This window comes from Gallus gallus, chromosome 9 (assembly GCF_016699485.2).
Source record: "Gallus gallus isolate bGalGal1 chromosome 9, bGalGal1.mat.broiler.GRCg7b, whole genome shotgun sequence".
Classification (NCBI taxonomy): Eukaryota; Metazoa; Chordata; class Aves; order Galliformes; family Phasianidae; genus Gallus; species Gallus gallus.
Window position 1 is genome coordinate 1,373,477 of NC_052540.1, and position 24,476 is coordinate 1,397,952.

General features: G+C 42.4%; 1 long non-coding RNA gene across 6 annotated transcripts in view; it reads right to left on the bottom strand.

The window, feature by feature from the left end:
- LOC112533031 overlaps positions 1-20,401 on the bottom strand; it is a 35,220-nt gene extending 14,819 nt beyond the window's left edge. For 3 of the 6 annotated variants that reach the window (XR_006930946.1, XR_005862338.1, XR_003076810.2), the window contains exons 1-3: positions 20,273-20,401; positions 16,755-17,011; positions 12,146-12,207 (exon numbers count right to left, since the gene is read on the bottom strand). This is a non-coding gene — a long non-coding RNA (uncharacterized LOC112533031). Of the gene's footprint in view, positions 1-5,975; positions 10,341-12,145; positions 12,208-16,560; positions 16,662-16,754; positions 17,012-20,272 lie in introns of those variants that run through there. The other 3 variants (XR_006930947.1, XR_003076811.2, XR_005862337.2) reach the window with 2 other exon arrangements.
- Between the last annotated feature and the right edge of the window lie 4,075 nt (positions 20,402-24,476).

A 24,476-nucleotide genomic window follows, 5' to 3' on the forward strand; every position in this document is an offset into this window, starting at 1 on the left:
TGGGATCTCTTGTACTGAACGTTAAAGAAAACCATTTCCAAGAGGTTGTAGGCACTAAGAGAATAAAAGATGAGCCTAGCATGCCAAATCCCTTTAAGACTATACATTCAGAGAGTCAAATTTCCTTTCCCTGGAAACTTTTGATACTACAGAGCTAGCATCCACTCTATAAGAAACCAAGAGGAAAGACTCTTTGTACAGCAATCCATCCCACATGTAATTCTGCTTCCACTTGCTGTAGGTTTGTGAGTTCACCAAGCACAAAGACTGCTCAGGTGCTCAAACATTCACAATTCATGAAAACAGATCATAGATATTTGTTAAATAAAAAACATAATTAAAGAGCCGGAGCTCATCAGTTCTGGAATACAGATCCGTGTATGATTGGGACAGTTGGGAAACCTTGACAGAATTTGGATTTTTTAATACATTACATCAACTATCAGTACTGTGAGTGTTGGTATTTCAGTTTGGGAGATGACAAAGACTTTTAAGAGCTTTTTTCATGTGAACATATTTCTAGCACACTGTATGTCTGGAAAAGATTCTCGCTGTCCTTGAAACAATCAATGAATGAATACAGTTTTATAAAAAAGAGAGGAATGCAATTGTAATTCTGAGTACAGAAACGAGAGCAAAGCCACAGAAATTCTGCAACTTGGTTATGTTTTTCCCTTGAGCAAGTAATTTCACTTCATTCTTACTTTTCTATTGATAAAAAGGGAATAGCTTACTTCCAAACACGCTGCAAGGATTATCCGGAAGAAATGTTATGACAATTATTGAGGTAAATACCATCAGTGTGCAGTAAAACATCCTCGCGGTGGGGAGTGCAATGCAGACCTTGGCAATCTTGAAACTGAAGATTCAGCATTGCTAATATAGTGAGACTGGAAAGGTCATTACACTGCAAAGCTGGCATTATTTTCATATTTGGCATAAGGAACGATTGCCTCTATAGCACATTTGCCTAGATGAGTATTGATTTGGCCTCTCTGATTACGAATGGAACCTAAACTGATTACGAAATAATTAAGAGTAAATCTGCATGAAAGGGTCTATTTTTTCCCTTCTCAGCCTGTTAACTTGATGTGGCATGAATGAGTTTGATTGCAAGTTTGCTGCTGACTTGCAAAAGCAGGCACCGAGGCCAGAAGTTGTCACTGCTGATTGAACTACAAAGTGTGACAATAGAAGTCTCTACTCACACTGTTTCTCAAGTATGAAGATCTCTGCCATCTCTAGTTCCCTTCCTGAGAAATACAAAGACAAACAGATATGGCTTCTTAAGGAAATACTCCCTTATTATATATACCTGGCCTCTGTCTTGAAGCTGTGCTGCTTAGTGCAGTTCTGTTAATCCCTGCAATGGCTCGCTTACAGCCTGGGTACACCACATTCCCCAATTCACCCGCTGCTCCCCATATTTCCCCTGGATTTGCCACGCTGTCAGAGCTTCCCAGCTCCCTCTTTCACATCCTCTATCTGCAGTTGTACAACATGCTGGCTACACCAGGGGTGAGTCATCATCTGACTGCTGTATGTACCAGAACAGATAGGAACATGTGTATATAGAGATAAGAACATGCGTGTATGTATCTCTAACAGTATATATCAGAATATTTAATTTTCTGTTTAAGATTGTGCATCTCAGAACGGTAGAATTTGAGCTAAGTGGGAAGCCTGCATCTTTCTGATACACAGCTAAAGATCTCTCACAGAACTTGTAGGAACTTCATGTCTTTGAAAGCAGTGCTTATCTTCACAAATGAGCTGCACCTGCACAAAAGGCAGGAGCAGAGGCAGGCGCTGAGACAGCATAAAGGAACAGCCCAGTGTTAGAAATAGTGGCACAGACCCACAGCTAACACAGGGGGTTTGTTCTGCTGTTAGGCCTCACAACAGACCCAGGCCCGGACAGAATGCTGTGTTACGAGGCGGTGCTGCAGGTGCCACTTTGCAGTGGGCCATAAATGCCACACCAAGATGTTTGCCACCAGTACGTCCTTTGGCTTGAAGGGCAGCAAAGCCACTACTGCTAACAAGTGAGAGTAGGAGTTGCTGTGTTGCTATGCGAAGGCAGCAGTGGCAGCTAGCTCTGAGTCCTTTCATCCTTCATCCCCCCTTTATGAGAGGTGCCTTGCAAGAGGACTCCATGCTTCCAAGTCCTTCAAGGACTGAAGGATAAGTATAGGTGGCCGGTGAGACAGGTAACGCCTGTGCCTTAGTTCCTTAGTGGCCTTAGTAATGGCCTCAGCCATTACCTTCTATGTTACAGCTTTAAAACCAAGCACATGTTGCGTCAGCAATCTTGCTTGCCGTCACTCAGTTTTTCACTCCGTGTTTTCGCCATATGGCAGTAAGAACTTTCAGATGTTCTGAAAAACAGGGAACACTTCAAACTGGTTCCCTGAGCAGGTTGACCCCATCTGTTGCGGTAAGCCGGGATATGGCCCCCAATTATCACATGTCTTCCTGTGCAGCGAAGGAAGAAGGCTCTCACATTTCACATGTTCGGTAATGCAAAGTGTTTTTAGATTAAAAACACTTCATAATTACCATTCGTTGCAGCTTCGTGCACTGCTGATGTTTACGCTGTGACGGAAGACCTTTCTTCCTACTTGATTAAAAAGACATTTGCTGCAATGTGCTTGGTTGTTTCTTTGCTTTGATGTTCCTAGCTTTCATGAGTGATACGAAGTGAATGAAGGACACAACTGTCACTTACCAACCCTGAACAGCCCTCAAGACAAAGGTTTAGCTGGTGATTACAGAGGAGGGTACTCATTCCCTTGTCCTCTTTGACTCATTTATTCATTCTGCCTCCATGAAATTCGTTTCCAAAGGCACTGATTTTAGGCTTCCCAGTTCATTCTTTTTTTCTTTTCATTTGATTTTCTCAATCAAACATCTCCAAACCACATTCTGGATCACTACGACCAAGAGCAACTTGCAGAACACAATTCAGTCACAGTCCAAACAGTTCTTATCAGCGCTTTACTCATGCGGAGGAGAAGAAAGCAAGCCAGCATTGGATGCAATGTGTACTTGGGGTGCCTGGCCAAGATTTCTTGAAGATACCGTACTCCAAACAACTATTGGCAAATACCATTTGGGCCAATGCTCCTATAGTTCTTGCAGGGCATTCAGCCTTGAGAAACGGGGCCAAGAAAAAGCAATTTTCCTTACTGTTGCCAGTGGCTCATAATGGTAGCTCAGAGAAAAAGAGGGAAAGAGAAGGAGTGCAGTGGGGAAACAGGAGTGACAGGAAACATTTTTGTGATCTAGGTGCATTAGACTTAAATTCAATATTTAATTTGTCCTCTGAGCACAGAGAGAAAAGGAAGCTTAAATAGAAAGAAAGCACAGTCACATAATGAGTTACTGTTTAATGATAATGGGAGTACTGCAGTGCATGTTCCGTAAATAAAATATTCTCCAGTCAAACAAAAACATTTCATTCCTCCTTCCACCAAAGTCTGGAAAGCAGATGAGGAAAGCAGTGCTTAGCCTATTCCAAAGGTAGACCTAGATCAGATCTAAGGAGTGTGTGTAACCTAGAACCTCAGTCATAGAATCCTAGGATGGATCAGTCAATGGAATGTAATCAGGCTGCTGGCTCAAAAAGTTGGTGTGGAAAGTTTCTTTTGGCCTTTTAGGTTGTCTGCATTTAAAACCCACAGATGACGTATCCCTCCCTGTTTAATTAATGATGGTCTGCTTGAGTGATTTTAAACCTATGTCGAAGTATTCTGCTCCTTTCGTGGGGTCTTCCCTTGGCTGCAAGGCGAGTGCTCCTATCTGAGTGGTGATTGTAAAGATGTAAAAAGACAACTGTACATGAAGACGGTTTTATTTAAAGACATAAAGGAATAAATAGTATTTTAACTGCTTTTATAAGAGGAGCTCAAGCAGGCAGACTCCATTTTTCAAACACAAGTAATTATAGTGCAGTCCTGCCACGTTGTAGTGTGATTCTTGTGCTCATCTGGAATTTATTTGCTGCAAAAATGTCACTGAAATGGCAAAAGGCAAAACGGAAAAACAACAACCACACTTCTCAGACGTGAAACTTCAAGCTTTAATTATTTTAAGTTTAAAGAACCATCCTTTTGCTCCACCTTTCAGGATGGTGTCACATTTCCTTTTGCCTGTGTTGAAGACACAAAAATACTTGGGATGTGCTGCTGGGGAGGCTTTGCAGTATTGGTGACCTCTGCACTGGGGACTGTTTGGTTGCAGCAGAAGAGTTAAGCCATTTTGCTAAATTTTGCTTGTTTCTTTAAGCTATATTCCCCAACAGTCAATAGGAGGAATTAAAATACCAACAATTTACAAGGAACTGTTGGATATACATGATGTTGAGGTTTGTCTGGTTTATCTATCACTGTTTTTTCTTTGTAAGTACTGAGATACGTCTTGGCTGGTATCTGTTAATCTATACCGTGGATTCAAGTTTCATGCGTGAAGCAGAGACATACACAACACTGATGGAAAAGGAAATTAAGAAAAAAGAATAGAAAACATTGCAGCTAATGGAAGAAGCTATGAAAGTCATTAGCCCAAATTCTCAGAGAGGCAGAAAACTGTAGGGCTGTGGATGATGCCCGCAACTTTGCTGACTTTATTCCTGGGGAAGTGCTTTTGTTTTGGCAGAGGGTTGGGGCTGAGCTCAGATGATCTTCACGTGAAAGGGTTTCTGTAAGGTACCCATAAGGTGCCAGGCTGAAGTAGTTGGCAAATGTGGAACAGTGATCCTGGCCTAGTTCTGCATCCTTGATCTTCCAGGGACATCCCCTGTGGAGCAGCACCTGCTTCCTCGAGGCAGCCATCTACGCTTGTACGCTGGTCTGTGTATCATCACCCACAAGATGCCTCACTGCTCAGTTTTGGGGCTTTTAGGGATAAGCAGAACACTGAACTGAAGGCTACGCACAGAGATCTACTTCTGTCCTAATAATACAAATACAAATTTAGACAGTGATAGGACAAGGGGGAATGGTTTTAAGCTCAAGTAGGGAAGATTTAGATTGCATGTCAGGGGGAAGTTCTTCACAGAGAGAGTGGTGAGGTGCTGGCACAGGCTGCCCACAGCAGCTGTGGATGCCCCATCCCTGGCGGTGATTAAGGTCACTCTGGATGGGGCCCTGTGCAGCCTGGTCTAGTGCCAGATTTGGAGTTAGTGGCCCTGCCTGTGGCAGGGGGTTGGAACTTGATGATCCCTGGCGTCCCTTCCAACCCAAGGCATCCTATGATTCTAGGATACTATGATTTGGTAGTGAAGTTACCTTCCATAGTTAAGTATAAAACACCAACATGAAGCAGTTGGTCTTATTCTCTCTCCAACCAAAGCACAGTTTCTTTGATGGCAGTTCTATATGTCTGCCTGATCCCTACAGACACTCCGAAGCATTTGTGAATCCCAGTGTGGATTCCATGTTAGGAGACAAACAGCTTTGTGTGCACTGAGCAGTGAAAATTGGCAGCAGGCAGTGTCTGAGGAGCCAAGAAACTAAATGTTTCATAGCTACCTATTCTTCCTCCTCCTTATCTTAAAGACTTCCAGGGACTTGGGATGCTCTGCAGTGTAAGTGATTAACTCAAAGTCCCAAACCTAGCATTTGAAAGGGAAAATGTTCCAACTGCTTATATGCTCTTTCATCACTCAGACAGTTCATGTATTTGCTGCAGAGCCCAGCGGGTGCCCAGCAAAACACATAACTCCATTAATTGACCGTACCTGGTGGTGCTTTGTAAACACCCCCCAGCTGCCAGATGGGGTGGCTTACATGGTCTCTTGAAGTCAACCCCTGGGGGAATGGTTTTAAACTGAGACAGGGGAGGTTTAGGTTGGATATTAGGAGGGAGTTTTTCACCCATAGGGTGGTGACGCACTGGAACAGGTTGCCCAAGGAGGCTGTGGATGCCCCATCCCTGCAGGCATTCAAGGCCAGGCTGGATGTGGCTCTGGGCAGCCTGGTCTGCTGGTTGGCGACCCTGCACATAGCAGGGGGTTGGAACTGGATGGTCATTATGGCCCTTTTCAACCCAGGCCATTCTGTGATTCTATGATTCCTGGTTCCACAACACACTGCTGACTGCTCCATCCCCAAACACTTTCTGGAAAGCGGTTCTCCCCAAAGACTTCTAGTGAAGGTCCATGCAACGTTTGCATCCACGTTCTGAGCCAAGGATAGTGTGTATGTTTTTCATCCACGTTGCACAGAAATGAACTCTGCTTACTTACAAAGAGTTAGAAAGAATGATGGAACTGATTTAATTCTGTCATAGACACCTCAGTCATAATTGTCTCTTAGTCACTGTCTTGAGAGAGAAGGATCTGCATTGTTACTCTCTTCCAACAATATCTCAGGCTTTTTAAATTTGCGGCCTCAGTGATCCTTCACTACCCTCATCTTAGAGGAGAGATGTGGGACAGCTGAGCCATCACACTCAGAAAGGTGTGGAAGCCTTTCTTCCAGCACTCCTGGCTGCTCAGAAGTGCAGTCTGGTCACACTGCACAGTGAGCAATGGGGCTGTGAGCTGAAGCAGGGATGCTGTTAGGAGTAGCCATGCAGTCCTTTGTGTGTGCATTTCCCTCTTGGCTGAAGGCTGACTTTTGCTTTTGGATGGGTTTGACACCTCTCTGATATTTACAGATTGCCCTGCACAGATTGGTTGCAGACTGTTCTACCATGCCCAGACCTACGTGATGTGCTATTTAAATACATGACCTTGGGCTGAAAATCTGCCCTCTGTGTACCGAGAGAGCAGCACAGAGGGATGCGGACATGCAGAGAACCGCTCTGTGCCCTGAGCCCCCAAAGGCATCACACAGAGCCACAGATCAGACAGCTCTGCTTCCACCCAGTTTAAAGGAGTCTGGAGAGCAGACACCTGGGGCATCTGGGGATCCCATTCTGCCAGCTCCTCCCGGTGGTGAAAAAGAAGTAAAGCACAACGCAGCTGGCTGTTATCTTGACGTTTTGCTCCGGGGAGAACTTAATCAACTTTGCTTTCCTGGCGGTACCTCAACCACCTGAGCAGCCCCTTCACCTGCCAGCTCCGAGCACGGCCTCAGACCGGCAAACACGGGATGCTCGAGATGTAATCTAATTAAAAACACTGGTGATGGATGGGTGGCTGAAGATGTCCCCAACCTTAGCATCCTTTGCCTCCATTTGGCTACCGCGTTTGGCAGCTCAGCAACAAAAACAAACCCTTCCTCCAGGCTGATGGCTTTCATGGTCAAAAGCTAAAAGAGCATCTACCACCTCCTGCATGGGATTGTAGAGCACAGTCCACAAAGGAGTGTGCAGCTCAGCTCCACACACAGGCAGTGATTCCAGGTCCCAGAGGCCAAAGTGAACCCTGCACAGGGGAACGCTGCAATTAGCAATGAAAAGCCTCTTAGATACGATGGCTTCTAACGCATTTCACAGTAAATTTAGAAATCACTCTGCTTTGAAACCACCAGCAGCCTCATCCACAGTGCAACTAAGAGGAAAGCACTGTCTGCTTTGCCTTGATCCATCTCTAACCTGGCTTCTGAATTTCTAAGGATTAATGCCATCTAGTTCTCATAAAAGCGACCTCAGAGTAGAGTTATAAGTTTACAAGAGGGAAATTCATTTCCTTACAGAGATTGTAAAAGATTCCTATTAGCTCAAGATGTCATACTTGCAAATGTATTATCCCACTGTTGAGGAGAGGGAAGCAGTGACTCTGCAACTCCCTGAGAGGAGGCTGTGAATTGCAGTAGGACGTGCTGGCCTCAAGTTGTACCAGGGGAGGTTCACCTGGGTATTAAGAAACAATTCTTCTTCAGAAAGGCAGTAATGCATTGGCCCAGGCTGCCCAGGGAGGTGGGGAAGTCACCATCTCTGGAGGTGTTCCAAAGCTGTGGAGGTGTGGCACTGAGGGACAAGATCAGTGGCATGGTGGGCATGGGCTGATGATGACTAAATGATCTTAGATGATGACTAAATGATCTTAGAAGTCTGTTCCAACCTGAATGACTTAAAGAGTCTATGAGCCCAACAGACTTCCTGTCACTTTAAGGGCCCAAAATAAAGACCAAGGCTTGAACTCCTCATGCTGAGAGTGAGCAGAGGCAGTAAGGGGCGAAAAATGCCGAGCTGAGGACAGTGCTGAAATCAGGAGGGGCACAAAGCCTCCTGGTAGAGCTTCTCATTTACTTGCAGGGATCAGTGGCTGAACACATCGGAGAGAACTTTTAAATTTGTTTGCAAGACAATGAAAACATGCTTCTAACTGTACTCATTTTGTACTTCACATCAGGGTATTTCCTGGGGCTGTTGCCAACCTTTCCTTTATTTCACTTCCTCTTCTTCAACCAATAAAGCATCACGAATCTCATCTCCATCTCTATGTCCATTGCTGCAGCCACTCTCAGCCCAGCGGAAGGTCTGAGCTATGAAGGTGTAGATACCTCTACACCGTGTTCTCTTCTTTTGGAAATAAAATTTTCAATTGATTTTGAAAACGTCTGCCTGGAGCATGAAGGACTGGATGACACACAGCATATCCCATAGTGGTGTCCTGGCAGGGATGCTCTCAGATAATGTCCCTTCATTAGGACAATGCGAGGGGGGGAAAAAGGGAACAAAAATTCCAAATGACAGGGGAAAAATCATTGTGTTTTCCATATATAGTCTATATTTTGCTACTGATTTAACTTCACATTTCAAGTCAATGTCCCATGGAATGGAGAAGGTCAGAAGAAAATGAATGCAGGTAGCAGGAAGTGATCACCAGAATGTATATTACTGATCTCATCTCTAAGTTCTCTGTGGCAGTGCAACACACTGGAATGACACATCTTATGGGTAGTACCTCCTCCTAGGGATGATTCATTACAGTTCCACGACTCCCAGCCTCCTAAATTTGCCCAGTGAGGCTGTGGATGTCCCCTCCCTGGGAGCACTGCAGGCCAGGCTGGATGGGGCTGTGAGCAACCTGGGCTGGAGGGAGGTGTCCCTGCCTATAGCAGGGGGTTGGAACCAGGTGGTCTTAGAGGTCCCTTCCAACCCAAACCATTCTACGATTCTATGGTTTAATATTTGAATAAACTAGAACATCCAGCCCCAGTTCAGGACTAAAGCCATCCAATGCCAATGGTCAGAAGGTTCAAAGGAAACACAGTTGTTCATACCTAACAAGAGTGCCCCCTGCTTAGCACTGCGAGCTGTTGGACCCCAACGCTCATCTTATATTACACTTCTCACACTGCTCACCACCCCGCATTCCTTGCTCTTGCCCTGCTCCTCACAGTGGACCTTTGCTGCTGCTTTGCTCTTCACCACTTCTCTCCATCTGCTTCCCCCTGCTTTGCAAAGTAGTCATATTGAAAAAAAAAGAAAAGGGGCCGGAGAGGGGTGGGGGGGGGGGGGGGGGAGAGGGGAGAGGAAAAGAAAGGGATTTTCTCGAGTGAAAGCTCAACCGCTGGGCTCGGGATCAGCAGCACGTTTCCTTGTGCCGCTGCAGCTCCACGGGTCGTGGATGGGAGCTGCGCTCCGGCTCCGGGCTGCCGGGAGATGGCGGCAGCGGCCCCCGCCGCTATCGGCACCGGGAAACCACGGGGCCGGGGGTGCGCTTGGAGAACACGGGGAAACGAATCCTCTTCTTTATTCCCTAAGCACAACGATGAACGAGAACGGAAAAGCTGGGAGGGATCTCTTGCATGCCCGGTTACTCCTGAACTCCTCAATAATCACATTTGTTTGAAGCATATCTGCTCTCCTTGAGAACTTGCAGCTTTACCCAAGGTCAAACGAGAAGAACTTTAATCCAAAAAGTGATATAAAACTATCGGGCCCACTACCTTTACTAATATCCTTCAAAACATACACATTGCAGACTGTTTCTTCTCTGTCCACCTGCAAATCTCCGACTGTTTTATCTGCAGTGCTGAGCTGGATAAGGTGAATATCAATATTTACCTCTACATGAAACAGGCATATATACATCTACAAAGCCGTACTTTACAGGACAATGAAGAAGGAATGAAAGGGTTCTTTGTTTCCAGGCTCATTTTTCATTTTCATTCCCATTTCTGAGCCTACACACCCCATACATGTGAATACACGCCTGCTGCCTGCTTTTTATCCAGCTGTCATGACCCCGTGTCGCACGACGCTGACCTTTCACTGCATCCAAGCTCTGCTCTTACAGGTGTACTGCCTTTGTTGTTCTACCATCACAGCCAGCATAAACCCTCTCCTTCCAGAAAGGCCATCCTCAAAGGGGGAATTCTGCCATGCATCTTTCTAATGAGTTGGTAAGAGCGAGGTCTGTGCATGACAGCCTCCAGAGGCTCCTGCAGGAAGCAGATGAAGTGAATATTCTGGTTAAGACAGCACCGCAATTTCTTTTCTAACGAGCCTCCCCCTGGGAACCACAGCCCCATTTAGACCTGCAGAGACTTGTCTTCAAGGGTGAGAATCTGAAACCTTGTGAAAAAAAAAATAATCTAAAAATAATACCTCAAAAGTCATAGATGCAAAAGTAATGCAAAGTCAAGAGATGCAAAGCCTCCTGAAATTAAGCTATTATGCTGGGATAATTATCAATCCCTTCTGAAAATCTTTAAATGAATTATCAAGCAGGGCTGTTTTTCATCTTTTTATTGCTATCTTCAGTGATACTTTAATATCCTTCACTTGCCCTTAAATATCAAATAATGGCGTTCGGATTTATGAGGATTAAAAATCTCTTCATTAATGGCATTGTAGGGGTTTCACAATGAACGTTGCTGTGTGTTTCCCAGGAACAAAAAAAAGCCCTCAGTCACACTGCCAGGTGAGTCACCATTACCTTTCAGTCCTCAGACTGGGCGAACCAGCAGACTTCTTTAATGAGCAGGTGAATGGTGGGTCAAACCAATTAGCAGATAAGCTTCGATTTGAAAGGAAAGCATAAAGGCTCTTGAGAAGCTGGAGATAAGGCTTCTTCTGTCAGTTACTGTGGGCTATTGGAGAGTTCTCATCACTAAGAACACTGCACTGAGACGGGGTGGTACACAGCTGTTTTCTCCCCGCCTGCTTACACAGGATGGGATTCATTTGTATATCTAATCCGAGTGCGTCTGCCAGGCCCGTCACCACAGCCCTAAAGGGACTGGTTATTATGGCAGTGGCAGGTTCCTGGTCGGGCAGACAGAGGAGGACTGAAAAAGCAAGACAGAGTAACAGCTGGAAGCTTAGCAGAGATAACAGGAGCGCGGGCAGAAACACAGAATTGTTCTTTACAGAGAGGCTCAAACCCTACGCTGTAGCAAAACGTCTGCTGAGCGGTGCGTGTGCCTGTAAAATTCAAGTCATGCTTCCTCCCCAGGAGAGCACTCTTGAGAAGGACTCGAGGAGAAGAACCCCAAACCGTTCTGCAGCAGCTCACAAATTCCCACAGCATTATTGATGTGCTTTTGGGCCGTGCGATGCAGCTCGTTACTTCTTAGGGAAGGTGCTTTGCCTTAATTACTTCCACAAGCTGCAAAGTCGTTCCATGTATTTTTCTAGCCTAGTTTATATAAATTCTTTTGCCCAAGGGACTCTCACGTAGGTCTTTGCTCACTGCATTTTTCTGAAAGTTTATTCTTGATCTATTCAGGAGAGCATCAATAAGGAAACTAAAAATATCTGCGAGGTAATTAGCAGGAGAGATTTGTTTGCAATAAATGCAAGAGCATGTTATGTTTTGAACGCTACTTAGCACATAGAGCAGCAATCCAAACCTACCTGGAAACCAGAGCCACCAGCCTAGAACAACAGCGATTTCTGATCCTCGTGAAAAGGGGGACAGTGAATTAAAACAGCAGCCTAAAAACCCAGCACAAAGCAGCTGTATTCTGGTTTAGCAATTTCAGAGTCATGTTAAAAGGGATTGCATAGAAGAGTTGAATTACACCCAAGGGCTCTTAAAACCACATTACAAAACTTCACTTTCCCTGCTGTGATCTGCACAGACCTTGCTCTATACTCAAGCTTTGGGTTTGAGCTTTTTCCAGGCTTCCATACCATTCTCTTCCCTGGATAAAGTAGTGTTTTGGTTTCACCGGACAGTGTGCTTGTTAAGAGGAAAACAGAATACCTACAGCGTGTGGTTAAAAGTACGTTTGTTCCTTACCTGCACCTCCCATGTGTTCTGTGTAGGCAGTCATGCTTCAGCATGCACAGCATCCAATGTCCCTATAAAGTGACCGAGAATGGATTAGGGAACATCCTGGATGCTCACAGCAAATAGTTGATATCTATTTACTCTCAAGTTAATCAATAATTATTTCAAAATTGTTTTGATTACTTCTCTAGCCTTTGATCTTATACTCCAGAGAAGGACCGCGTTATTCAGAATCACAGCCCATACATCATCATCCTATGCCTGAGCACAGCCAATGAAAGCATGAGCCCTATGCAGGATTCATCTATATGTCCATTACTTTCACTGCAACCAGGCTTCTTATGGATATATGCACTGGCAAAAAGAACTAGATTAGCATCGTTACCTCCCAGCCCTTTAATAAGTATTTGTAAGGTATTGAAGTATTTGTAAGGTATTTCTTGATATTTCATGTGTTCAAGAAACGTTTACACGTGGTACTACAGGACGTGGTTTAGTGGGGAAATATTGGTGACAGGTGGATGGTTGGACTGGATGACCTTGGAGGTCTTTTCCAACTTTGGTAATTCTGTGGCTCTATGATATTTCTTGGGCACAATGGGATTACATTTAGTTATGCATCCATTTGCAGCATCTGTAGGTTGGGAGAAAAGTTTGCAGTTGTGCACATGCAAAATGGTTTGAAAAGGAGGCAAATGAATTAATCATGTGAAATTTGAACTTTTATAAACAATCTCAAGGCTTTTCCAACAGCTTTCCTAGATATACGATTTAGATGGAGGGTGGCTTTTGGGCAGCACTACTGCATTGTCAGTAATAGTTCTGCAGTCAACATAACCTTCCTGTTTCCAAAGAGAGAAATATCTCCTCCACTCTCGGGCCTCTCGTAAATTTCCTGGTACTAAGGCAGTAGAGTAAGGCATTGTAAAAATAGATGCAGTTTGTCCTCTAAATGTTTCACAAATGGAATTTAAAGTTTCACTGCTTGCCACAAAATCCTTCGACCTTTGTGACACACCACAATGCAATTTTGCTGGGAAATCTCCATAGTTGTTCTGTGATACAGACAGGCATTTTGTGGGAAGGCAAATCCCAAACTCTGCGATGCGTGGCAACAAAAAGCTTTCAGTGGCAGTACCACAGGCTCCATCTAAAGTCCTGTGCCGTCAATGAGGATCCTTCAGTAAGCTCCCACTCCTATGGATTCCCGTGAGTTAGAGTGCAGCAATAAGGATGTATGCAATCCTTCTTGTTTTGCAGGGGGAAAAGGCAGCATTTCATGGTCCCTGATGTTGAACTGTTACCTTCACCAAACCCTCTTCCCAAAAAGGCTTGGAATCCCTGCTCTCACTGACCCCTAACACCTCCATTTTTCCCCCACATTGTTACTCAGGCACAGCGGCACAGAGAACACCAAATGTGAGTGAGCTAGGACGCTACAAAACTACACTTGCTTCAGTTTTGTTCACAGCTAGAAATCACCAGGGCTCTTTGAAGCCCTGCATTCAGAACTGCACACCTGCAGTCTCAGCTCTCACAGTGGGAAATGAACAACCGCTACCTCTGCCTTCACCATCTATTTCACTTGTGATAGCAGCAGTTTGTGTTGCAAATTTTACATATCTCAAACTATTGACATTTGTTCTCGATGCAGTGGCAGTTCACTCCTGTGCATGAATTAAAAGCTGTGTCTGCATGCACTGCCTGTCCCTCAGGTGTCTGTCACTCCACCTGTAAATGAGGTCTGGAATTGTTACCAAGAGATGTCACCACATGCACTGCAAAGAATATTTTCATGCTCTGAACAAATAACACCCCGGCTTATTTCTTGCTTAATGTAGATACCATGACCAGTTATCTCATCCAAATATGAACATGTCAAAAGTGATGAACTGTTTTACTTCCAGGCATAACAAATAGAAAAGGAATGTCAAAGTACAAATTCCTGTGAACACACCATAGATGGATATCAATGTACACACAACATTTAATATTCATTCATTTTCAGGCTATTCTATTCCATTTTTGGAGCTCAAATGCACTGTCCAGAACAGATGCTCTCTTGGAAAGTTAATACAGCAGCAGAGTAGAACTGTTTGGAAACTAATGATGGTACAAATAGTTTAGGTTGTTCAAAGTTTGCCTCTGTCTGCAATACAGTATAAGAAGTACCTCCGCCAAAGAAAGCAAAAGACAATATTTAATCATAAATTAGTATCTTAGGTCAATCTAATGATATATATGTATTCGTACATATATATATCTCAACGCTCTATTCAGCAAACAGCTTACACATTGAATGGTGTTGGTGGTTTTCACAAATGTACAGGAGGGTGCCATGTGTATGGATCAGAATGGATGTTAGACCAATTGCAAGGAAAGGCCAAGGAAATTACCAGAAAAAAAGTACAGAAAAACGAAAAGACAGAAATTGTATGTGTGAATCAGCACAACCGATGCCAAGCAGAAGAGATACGGTAACATGAGTTGTCTCATGAGATTTCACAGCAGGTATTCACAACATTGCAATAGAGAAGGAATTCATGACAGAGATGCTTTAATCTCCTTCAGAAAGCTCTTCTTACAAGGTATTACAAGTTCAGTGACATAACGCTGCATTACAGCAGAAACCAAATTGTTCTGTACAATGGCACTGGCCATTAACACACCCTTACAGCACAGACTGGGGTAAAGCAAATATGCAGCTATTGATCACTTCTGTGCAACAGCCCCTTTCTCGTGATCCTCCCCAAACCGAGATTTTTGGACTACTCCATCAGTTCATTCCATACTTTAGAATGGGAAGTCGATATTTTTTATCCCCTCCCACTGTTAAAAATAATACAACATGAGTCAAAAGCTTTCCTGCCCTCATTTTTTGTCTTTTATTTCCATTTTAGTTATGCTCAGGTACTTCCAACTCCCTATCAGAAGCTCATTATTCAACATAAAGTCACGTTAATGTCAATGAGCTTTAGATCATACGCCTAATATTAACAAAACAATCAGAAAACTGATTAATTTTACTCTGCTTTTTAAGTTAAATGTCAATTAATTTTTAGCTGATAGAAACAATCAAAATATTTTGTCTAGTGCCATGGGTATCATCCTATTTAAGCATCTAATAAAGCATCTGCCCATTGAGACCCCAACACCAAATCTATAGACTTCATTGAAAACTTTGCCACTGACTTTAATACACTTTGTCCAAAGGCCACATAGCTTAGAGGAGCTCTGTTATAAATGGGTCTGGCCGGGGCTATCTGCTGATATAATTCAGATGTGAGAGAGGTTGCAGCTTGAGAAAACTGACCTTGTTTATGGGCATAGCCTGAGAGGAACTGCCTTAAAAAAGGAAAATAGGAGTGCTTTGTGCCTCTGCCCTTGCTTCTTGCAGGAGAATGAATAGTGGATGTTGGTAAGAGGAAATTGGCTGGCCAGAATCCAACTAATTCCTTTTATTTTTCATGTCTTTGATGTACAATTTAAATGCAACTTCCTCCCTTTTTTGAAAGGCTCTAGGTCCATGTTTACAGGCATGTGTTCCAAAATGCTACGCAAATCTATTTCCTAATTATATCTGAGACCAGTACATGCAAACTGGTAGGAAAAACTAACATCCTTCTGAAACTAATTTAAAAAGTCCAAGTATTTTCTGCTCATTTCCCATGTTTGCATAACACAAGACCTCTACTCACACCTACGTGGAACAGTCAATGCAGAGGACATACTGTTTTTGTGTTTACTGTGACTGCCTTTACTGCCTCCTGATGCTAGTAGCCCTATAAACAATAAAACTGGGAATAAAATATCCTCATTACTCATACTTTTCTTTGTCCAGCACCTTAAGGAATCAGATTATTTCCTTCTAAAATCAAACTGATGCATCTTGCCTTTATTTTTCCCCTCTTCTTTTTTTTTTTCTTTTTTTTCCCCCCTTTTATTTTTTTAAAAGTCTGTTTTAAGTCAGCTTGAATTAGAATCATAGAATCACCAAGTCTGGAAAAGGCCTCCAAGATCATCCAGTCCAACCAACCACCTACCACCAATATTTCCCCACTAAACCATGTCCCTCAGTACCACATCTACACATTTCTTGAACTCCTCCAGGGACGTTGACACAACCCTCTCCCTGAGCAGGTTAGATTGATTTTGACACAACCTTTATCAGAGGCATAGGAAGTTGAGGGGCATTATCTATTGACCATGGATACCATGCTATAACCTAACAAAACAGATGATAATTCAGTGACAATACAGAGCTTAATGTTCAAACATTTGTTGCCAAAATTACTTACAACTAGAATTCCTGGTGGTGACAGTTACATCCCTAAGGGTATTTCACTGTGAATATAAATCTCAAGTTGAAGAGCTGGATATATGACAAGTTATCACTTCATTACTGCGAAAATATAGTTTCATACCAGTCATTTTAATACAGTACATAAGTTGCATTGACTTGCAAGGATTTCATCAGCAAGGAAATAGTTGTTCAGCGTGGGTGCACAGCCTCTTTCTGTAAATACTGGAAACAGCAGAGTATTTATATCATCATTTCTTTCCCCTGATATGCTGAGTATACAATAGCAATTCTTTCTAGTTCAGATCCACTACTTACCTGGGTTTCCTTGGCCCTTCCAGATCTTTGATTAGCAGCAGCGATGCATTAAAATAGTTCAGCTACTTAAAAATGGCTGGAGTTATGTTTGTGGATCTTTTCAGTTGGTTCCTTTCTCTTTCAGAAAGGAGGAAAAGGGAGAATCTAGCATGCAGTTCAAGCACATTTGTTCTAGTAGTTAGCTGGTGCAATGAGTTTTAAGCAAATTCACTGATGTGCATTTCAGGGTGGTGAAAGATGTTTTCTGTAGCTGCCTGCTGGAATATGGAAAAGGCCAGGTTTTCAATGGAGCAATTGGTAAAGCAACAGCTGACTTATTTCACATTTCTTTTTCCCCATGAAAATTAGCTAGTTATGCCTATTATATGTCTTTAAAAGAAATTGCCTTGCACCTTCTCTCTGCTGGTAACTCATTCCAGGGATTGAAATATGGACATAGAACTTACCCTCTCCTTCTGGAAGAAGATTTTCTATTGTTTAACCTTCCCTTTTGACATTTCCCTCTCTGATATAACAGTCTTATTCAGATCTGCATTTTTTCCTTACGCCAGAATAAATGTTTGTCTTTCATAGAATTGTGGAGTCACCAAGGTTGAAAAAGACCTCCCAGATCATCCAGTCCAACCATCCACTTACCACCAATATGACCCCACTAAACCATGTCCCTTTGTACCACAACTACACATTTCTTGCACACCTCCAGGGACAGTGGCACAACCACCTCCCTGAGCAGCCCGTTCCAGCCCGATCACGTTTTTTGGAGAAGAAATTTGTCCTAATATCCAACCTGAGTTGGATTAGTATTAGAGAGTAGAAAGTCATTTGAGCTACAAATTCCTACACTGGAAAACTGTTGACTCTGCTATACTAAAGACTGAGGTGCAACTAGAGCAATTCTGGTGGACAGCATCGTGGTAAACCCTTTCTGTCACATGTGCTTGAAAGTAAGGGTCGAATCTCTAAAATCTGAGTGCAAATCTTGCATGCAAGCGCGTTTTGTGTACTTTCTTCCTCTAAAAAAGCAGGTCCCACAATACACTCCGTATAAGACTTAACCATGTCATCAATAAACCCTAACTGGTGCACCATTACGCTCTGTGCTCTACAGCATTTCTCATGAGAAACCTTCAGCAGAAGGCTTTACACCACCTTCCAGGGGCTGCTACACTAGGATTCATTTTGATGTCTTGCAAATACATTCTTAGAGATTATTTAAGGGTTAATGAAAAAAAGCAGCAATGAATAAGGTTTATGAGGAAAACAAAACCCCTATGAGTACTCAAGTTCTATTATTAATTTACAAGATGTGTTTAGATTATTTCACCTCTCTACTTCTGCTTGCATGACCTAAAATTATCACGAGGCACAGATTGAGAAGTGTTGAGGTTACATTAACATTGGCCAAGCTACCTGACAATCTGAAAGAAGCAGCTGAAATGCAAAGTCCTGTGAATATGCACTGCTCATTGTAGCATTTTGTCATATAGGGTCTAGTGTGGTACTGCAACAGAGAAAAGGAGCCCTCAGGATTCACAGTGTGAGAGAGCAGCAACGTGTGGTCATTGCTATAGCCTACCGCAGGTGCCTCCATAAAGACAGAAAGCAAAACTGGACTACTTAAACCAAGGGTATTCTAAGTTAAAAGTGGAAAGCTGCTTCTCACATGATGTTCTTGCTTTTTTTTTTTTTTCAGTCAGATTTCCACTTAAAATCATTCCATAATTAAGGTCTTCCTTGTCTATTTTTACCACATGGAAATTCCTACATTGATTCATTATTTTTAATGGAAACTGGACACCCAGTTGCTGTTTATTAGACTCAGACTCCAAAAGGGGCCATTCTGCTACAAAACCTAACTTACGTGCAATTCTCTGCTCCTAAGGAGAATAAAAGCCTGACTATGAAAGCATTCCAGATATGCTGTAATTACAAGCTTAAAAGTAAATGATCCACTGGAAGTAAAAACTCTGAACATATGGGAAGTATTGCATTTGAACCAGCAACTCAGCTCCTGGAGTTATGCTTGTTTATGGGTACGAGACAGAGCATGGAAGCTTAGCAGGTCTCAAAAAAAAAAAAAAAAAAAGAATGGAATAACTATGAGAAATCAGAACACCCCATTTTATTAAACTGGACAAAGCATTTTTGGAAGAGATCTAAATCTTTCTGCTCGAGGTTATATCTGCTCCCTGAACTAATTGTGATTGATCTGTCTTCTTCCTTTTGCTCTTGCCCTTGTTCACCCTGTTTTGAGCTGTAGCATGCTACAGTTAGCTCTGCCTCAATACTTCCCAACATAGCATCAAAGAGTATCTCACTCTGTCTGGATACCACTACAGACCATAACATACTTTGCATTCAAATCACATGCAGAAGAGAACAGGCAATGATTCTCTTCTTTAATGTGCGATTCATTTTTAAGAACACTGGTTTGGCTTTCTGCTCATTTCAGTGGAAACTGAATTCCACTTGTCAAACTTCTCAGAGCTGTACTTTTTAACAACAGCAACGACCTTAAAGAAGAACATTCACAGCACTTGCAAGATCATAGCTTCACAGCTTCTACAGTCTGCCAGCACATGCCTTGCCTTGTTCTTCAGGTTAGAGGCGTGCGGGGTTGTTCAGCTTGGGAAAGAGAAGGCTCCAGGGAGATCTCATTGTGGACTTCCAGTACTTGAAGGGAGCTTACAAACAGGAGGCAGACCAACTTTTTGACACGGTCTGATAGTGACAGGACCAGAGGGGATGGCTTTAAGCCAAAAGAGCAGAGATTTAAGTTAGATATTTGGAAAAAATCCTTTACCCAGAGCTCTGGGGCCCTGGCATGGCAGCCCAGAGAAGAGTGGGTGCCATGACACCATTACAATGGTGACCAATATGTGAGTCTGACTGCATACAGCTGTGTAATAATGATATATCATCGTTGTCTCCGAATGTAATAGTTTAAGCTTCCAATTTAGCACTATAAATTAAAAAGTGTCTTTGGTCACCAATAGCATCAAAGCTACTACGGTTACAATGAAGAAGAGCAGAGTTCTTGAAACAAAAGATGCTGCTGCATGTTTTGAACTCCAGTCTTGCTTTGAGGCCAAGGACTTGCTTACAGCAGTATCTATGAATGGCTGTATTTCAACGTCTGTCCTTCAGATATCACTCATGTTGCAGATACCGTTTGAGAGAGACTCTCACTCTCCCTCTTTAACATCTAAAATGTGATGATAACATTAGGCCTGAATGTCTCTTCTATCCTGAAGAGGAACCAAAATAAAGAGAAGAAAATAGATACAACTCTAAAACCCAAGGAAAAAAGACTTTGCAGAACATACAGCTCTTCAGACAAGGCACCCATCAGCTAGCCCTCAGTATCTGTCACTTGCAACTCTCTTGCAGCTAGCAGACCTTATGAGAGCTGAAGTGCTGGGCTTCTGATTCTTGTGAACAGTGCCACAAAGCAAAGTGAGATCCTCAGAAATGCTGAAAGCAGATGGATGTCTTCACAGGCCACTGCAACAACTTACCTATTTTTAGGAACAGAAATGAAGGATGCTAAGTTGTCTTTGCAGGCAAATAGCAAAACTTGGTCATGGTGGTAGCTTATAGGAAAAGGTTCTCCGAAGAGCACAGTCAGAGAATTCTAAGAGCAGGCTAAAGGTGGAGAAAGAAAAGCAAATTAAAAGCTTACACACAGATTCTAGGGACACATATTGAATGTTTTGCAGCTGGGAACTATTATCAAATTCCATCAGTCTCGAGTTACAGTCCTGATGTGATTTATACAAAGTCCCAAAGGTGTCATCAGTGGAACCTCAGCCACCTGACAGGTGCTGCTCACATAAGTAATACCGAAGAAGGAAGATATTAAGACACACTGAAACTACGTAAATAACACCTGTGCTACCATTCTCTTGGAGTACCAAAACTTCAGTGTCTGAAGAAATTCCAGGAGTATGGGTTATAATTAATTCCTCTTTCCTTTTTTTTTTTTGGTCTGAATAAAGTCAGAATTGTTGGGAAAGGTGGTAAGCAAGAACGTGTGGTTTCTACTTCTGGTTTCTATTTTCCTTGTATGCATTCTGCCCCATATAAAATTATATTAAAAAGATCTATTTCTACTGAAAGTCTTCTTCAAAGCATGGTTGAAACAAACCAGTCCATCTTTTAGAACAAAGACAGCTCTGACAGAAACCTACATTACAGTTGCAGCAAAGCCTTTTGGGCACACCATGCTGCACATGACTGTGCTGCTAGGGTGGCTGGAGGCATGAGACCATCATAACACCTCAGAGGTAGTCTGTTATCATGGAGTAACACATGCATTGCTGTGTTTTCGTACTCAGATGAACCACACAATTATCAAGCTAACACTTCATTCACCTCTTCTTAGTGAACCTAAGCCATACCATATTGCACAACACTATGCTGACTTGAGCTACTTTGGCTTAATAGTAAATTACACAACAGTAGTTTTATGAAGTTCTATTTTGGCTAAGGAAGTATAATTTGTTCTTACTAGCTGCAAGATTTGCAGGTTAAACAGTGCCATTAATTCTGTTGATGATATTTACCAGGACCCACTGAGATAATTTAAGGGTTCAGTATCTAAGGAACACATATCCAAAGTTGTTTCTGGAGCAGTGAGACAGCACTTCTGTGCCTTTCCTCCCCCCTCTTTGAGCACGAATCCATTGGATCCTTTATCTAATCTTAAAATTGACTGTAACATAAAGTATCAGAGTTTTAGTTGCTACTAGGGGTTTTGCTCAGCTGGGAAGTTGTAATATACCACATGGCTTTCCTTGGGATTCCATTTCCATTTAGACTCCATTTCTATTTAGCATGGTACATTGGACACTTGGTGAAACAGCATGCACGTTACTCCAAAACGAAATTAGTAGCTACTTTCCTAGCACTGGTGAATGCCACTGTCAAAAGGCCAGCCTTGTGTTCTTTCCATATATGTCTTGTAGACCATCTTTTTCCCCCCAAAATATATAATACCCAAGAATTAGCTGTTTCCTTGTGCAATTATGCAGTAGAAATCATTTTTTATTTTACAGTAAATGCAAATTACTATGATTCTCAAGCAAACACTAATGAAAGAGGTCATCTTCTTAACTGACAAAGACTGTTTGGAACTGTGTTGCCCTCAGTTGAAGCCCTGAATCCAGAAAGAGATGCATCTCCCCCCAACAGTTTCCTTTAAATGCACGTGTTCTATGTTCTAATATCTGTAATTAATGAAATGTTCCCTTACTTTGTATAAAAAAATGAATATTTACTCTTCAGATATTTTAAGCCTACTACAAAACCTATCAGCATAGTCAGTAACTGTTAGGGAAAGTGGGGGACTTGGTTTTTCAACAAGAGAAACGTTCACTTGCCTTTGACACGTGCAGAAGTTCCCTTTCTTCCATTCACGTCTGACTTGGTGCCACACTCTAAAAGAGAACCTTGATCCTCTTCTTCCTAATGTGCAGTCTAGAAAGGTTTTTAGCTAGTTCAGAAGTTAACAAACAAAGATGTTGACTCAGGGAAGATTTTATCAGCTTTGCCTTAATTGCTAGAAGGGAATAACTACTGATAAAAATCACGTGCTTTATTAATATATAAATAAATGATGACAGCAGACTTTCTAACTCTAGGAAGTTGGCTGAAAAACAGATTGTCATGGCTGAATGGCATTTACTTTTCTATGTGTCAATATTTGGAGGATTTTATTACTTTGCAGTGCCAAGTACAAAATGGCTAATGGAAATATTAAAATGGAATTAATCTAACTAACTAAATAAAGCTGGTTCTGTGTTATTCCCCTAGAAGTGACTTAATGTGCTTTCCAAAACTAGACTATATGGAAAATGGGTTATAGTCAAGCTTATATATTGTTCGTTTACTTATTGCCTTTCAGAAACTTTCTTTTCCAAGCAGAGGAAGGCCATGTTGCTTTATTAAAACTGCACCTCAAATATTTACCTTTTGTGGTACACAGAAAGAGAAGGTTAAACACGGCTGGAGGGTTCCCAGCTGCACTACCTCACCAAATGTTCTTCTCTAGGAAAACAGCAATACTACAGTAGCAATTGATGACCCATGCCAATATTATCACTGTGCTGGAATAAGTCACTGCTACAAAGCTTTGCCAACCTAACAGTGTTAGCTTAACATGAAAAATACACACCTCAAGGTACCGAGGTGCTAACAAAACTCCAGGTGTCAACGAAAGACCTCTGTCGAAAGAGAACCCTTTAGTCAAGTTAGTTTTGCTGCCTGCAGTGACAGCACAGCTTTGTCATCTGTGGAACAAATACAGCTTGCAGTTCCCATAAGGGACTCCACCGCCAGAGCTGGAAGAGTTGCTGTTCGGAGACATCAATAACAGGAATATTGCCAGGCAAGAATCATATTGTGAAACGAACAGTCTCCCTTTGCACTTCCCATGTACCAATTTTTAACTTTATACATTGGCTTCTATCTTTTGAAAGAGTAATTTATTGAGTTACTAGCAATAAAGTGGAAATATATTTATTTGGGCAAAGAAACAAAGCTCTGAAAGCACTACAAGAATTGATTACAGGGAGAGCCTAACTGAAGAATCAGCAAGGAACCAGAAACTGTAAATCCCCAAACATGATCTCATCTTCAAAGAAGAAACTACTCCAGCCACAAGTACTGAGGGAGTGGTGGAAAGTACAGAGACTGGCACATGTCAGGTTTCTGCATCAAATGCCCCATTCCATACACACAACACGGATGCTCTAACAGATCCTGAGGTTGTTACCAGCAAAGCTCTCCTGTTGTTGTTATCACACATGCTTAAGTAGTTTGCAAGGGGAGCATAGGGAGAAACAAGAGAAGCTAATGATGTGCTCAGAATGTGAATGCGACATAAACTATCTTCCCCTTTTGTATTTATCAACATACAGAGCAGGCATTTTACAAATACATTAAGAGAAAAGAGAGCAGGAAGACAGAATGACTTTGTTTTTAGTTTACTCATCTTTCTCTTGCATTGCTTTATCCATACAGACAGTTAATTCCAACTGCGCTACCACTTTTGACTTATGGATTCTACATTAAAAACGTGTCATCTTTCTCATTAGGCACTCAGACTCAGTTCGAGTGAAAGCACAGCATGAATGGGTGAATCTCTGGTACCCTGGAATGATTCACAACAGTCTTGTATTCCTCCTTCCCTTCCAAAATGCTATATGCATTCATATTTGCTTCTTCATTGCAATCTTTTAAGACACCACTACCAATATCAGCATCGCAAAGTCTTCATTATCACTGCAGTGAGCCTCCTTCAACTCTGCAGGCACGTTGGTAGTCCACAAGCAATGGATGCCATTCATCTCTTTCCAGTTTAACACAGAGAACCATATCTGAGTTGCTGGAAGGAACGTAGTTGAGCCTGAAGGCGGTGTATGCAAGCCACTCCTCAACTTCTGGCTTCTTTTCCCATTTTTCTATTTATTTTTTTCAAATGCTTTAAAGATCAAGAGGATAACCATTAGCTGTAATGCCACACCACAGGGAAGGGCAGGAGTTCACTGGGCTGCGTTCTGCAGACAGCCAAGTGGTGGTGGTGCTGGAACAGGAGAATGCAGACTTTAAAGCAATTCTTAATTTGCTTTTACCTGGTTAAATAATATGTTGTTATTCACATTTCAAAGATAGGAATACAGACCCAGATTAAGAAGGATTTTCCCAAGGTCTTTTGACACT